This window comes from Poecilia formosa, unplaced genomic scaffold (genome assembly GCF_000485575.1).
Source record: "Poecilia formosa unplaced genomic scaffold, Poecilia_formosa-5.1.2 Scaffold2497, whole genome shotgun sequence".
Taxonomy (NCBI): domain Eukaryota; kingdom Metazoa; phylum Chordata; class Actinopteri; order Cyprinodontiformes; family Poeciliidae; genus Poecilia; species Poecilia formosa.
This window is the reverse complement of record NW_006802436.1, coordinates 1-2,760: the sequence shown is the minus strand read 5'-3', so window position 1 is coordinate 2,760 and position 2,760 is coordinate 1. Positions and strand designations below refer to the sequence as shown.

General features: G+C 47.7%; 1 pseudogene; it reads right to left on the bottom strand.

Annotated features, from left to right (window-relative positions):
• Positions 1-1,077: 1,077 nt before the first annotated feature.
• Positions 1,078-2,156, bottom strand: LOC103133279 (synapsin-2 pseudogene; annotated as a pseudogene).
• Between the last annotated feature and the right edge of the window lie 604 nt (positions 2,157-2,760).

The following is a 2,760-nucleotide window of genomic DNA, read 5'->3' as shown; positions in this document are numbered from 1 at the left end:
GCTCTCTACTGAAGTCTGGGTGTTCAACATTATTCTGCCAACATAAACATCAATCTCAAAAGATGGGAATGACATTTTCTGTGTTCCCAGATTTTGAAGTGTAATTTTTTTTAAATTTCATTCCAGGACATCTAGATCTACATATCTGCTTATTGTAAAGCTTTCAGATATGTTTTATATGAAGAGATCAACAATAATTGACCTGCAACAACCTTACAGAGCATCTGTTAAACAGCAAAGGTCATGCAGCAATCATTTTCACAAGACATTTGTAATAGCCTGATAAGATAAAGCTATGTCCAGCTAATGACAACATTAGACGTCCCACCAATCCATCATCAACTGTTACAGCATGAAAATCTGATTTCCAGGAACCGAATACAGTAGACAGCACTGCAACGTCACTGCTCTGCAGAAAGCTCCCTTTAAACTTGTAGAAGATTATGTTTTATTCAGAGCTACATGCTTTTTGTCCAACAGCGATGTGCATGTTGATAGCATGAGGATTATAGCTGCAGCTTGTGCTGTCGAGAGATGCTAACTGTGACTTCAAGCTTTTTAAAACCAACCCTCTCACACGTTCATTAACATAGACACAAATATAGCATCTTAAAGCACAAGTCAAATCACAAGAGCTGAGACGGGTGACAGAGTTGGGTGGTGGAATGTGTGAATGCAAAGCCCAGAGAAAATCACTCCTGTCTGTTTTGATTAACAGAGCTATTTTGAGAGCAGCATCACTGGGAGAAGACATTTTATTGCACAGATATGAAGCAACAGAATAAGAAGAATCAAATTTCATGTTTGTGTTGCAACTTTATTGGCTAATAGAACCCACTGGTTTGTTTTGATTTCACAGAAGGCTCCAACCATCAATCCACAAGTCATTTTAATAGTGTACATATCAAAATCATGCCAATCCACCCACATTCAATTAAATAAGCTAATAAATTTTGTGCCTTCTGGCCGACTGAGAACCAAATATTTTCTGTATGAAGCCTAAGGAGCTTTCCAAACATGAAACGAAGTGTGACCTTTTTGCTACACACAGCTTCCCAACAGTTATTTGGACAACCTGTGACATTTTCTCAACACTCACCACTCATGCTGGGGCTCATCAATGACCAACAGGATCTTGAACTTCTTGGAGAGGGACGGAGAAGGGGCCGACTGCTCCACAAAGCCAGCGGCGGATGCAGCCGTCTGTTTGACCACGTTGGTGATGGAGCTGAAGGAGCTGAAGAAGCCGGAGGACCCGCCAGAGGACGACGACGATTGGGCCTGTTGGGGCTGCTGGGCCAGCTGCGATGGACGGCGCTCCTGTGTCCCGGGAGAGCTGGCAGGCACCTGGGATGGAGTAGGAGCTTTTGTTGGGGAGAGGGCAGGGGCAGGAGCTGAGGCAGGGGCTGCACCCTGCTGGGAAGGAGAGGAGGCGGTGGGGGGTGGAGGAGCAGGTGGGTCAGGCCTCTGAAGGTCTGTCATGTAGCCATTGGGCAGGTTGGACATGAAGCTGCTGTCGGAGAGACGGCGGCGGAGGAAGTTCATGGTTTCGGTTGAAAGGTGGGATTCTCAGTCGACTGTAGATGTGTCTTTCTCCTGACTGGGCGCCTCCTGATGTCCAGGCTGAATGGAGTGAAGGCAGAGTGGATCAGGGGTTAGATGAATGACAGAGCAAACAAATCAGTCCAGATGATCGAGGGATGCGTGACAGCAGAGCTGCTTCTGCGTTGGATGGTAAAGCAGGAAGGGAGGAGAGGATGGATGAAGCGAGCGAGGATGGAAACAGCTCTGGTCCAGTCTTCAAGAGACAGCTCCCGAAAGTGCAGCCGGGGCAACAGAAACAGCGAGCGTGTGAGTGGTGTTCCTCCTCCTGAGCCTCACGCCTCCTGAAAATGCGTGTTTGTGACGTGGGACAGTGTGTATCTGCTGGAGAGAGAGAGAGAGAGCTAGAGAGGTGTGGTGTCGCCCCCTTCAGAGAGGTGCTGGTGTTCTCCCTCTTCCTCTCTTCCTTCCTTCCTGCCTCCTGAGCTGCTGCAAGCTGAATGCACCGAAGAGATGCTGCCGCCTATGCTTATCGCACTCGCTCATTCGCTCCCTCTGCCCTTTTTCCTCTCGCTTACTCCCCCTGAGCCACTCACTGGCTGAATCCCCCTGCCCCCCTTCACCTCCTCCCGCTCCGCTCTCCTGTCATCATCCTCCTACATCACAGACAACGTTCAAGTGTCGTGCTGCAACACTGTGGCACTGCGTGCCGTGTGCAGCCAGCGGAGGGGGTTTCCTGCACGCGCGCTTGAGGTTGGGTTCACAGTTGGAAACACCATCCATCACGCTCCACAAGCCCCACCTTCTCCTGCTGCCATCCTTCCATCTTTCAGCCGTTGGCTCAACATGTCACATCTCTTTTCCTGACGATGATTGGACCCGGTTGTTACAAATGATGCATAACTCTAACCCTTTGATACTGAACCTGATTCATGATCTACCAATAAAGTGTGAGCAACTTGTGTTTTGACCTACACCTGTTTAGGTTGTCCTTGTGTGTTAAAAACAACCACATCTCTGTGGTTGTTTTTCCGTATCATGTCTGAATGAAAGGTTTAGAAACAGATTGTGCCATATGCTACAGACACTCTGAAGCCTCCTGTGGCACAGTTTGGATCAGTAATAAATGAATGATTCAGGAAGTAGTGAAGAAAATCACAGATTGACACATTCATATTGATAGAATGATTTTCTGGGCCATAAAAGGATGTTTTGCTT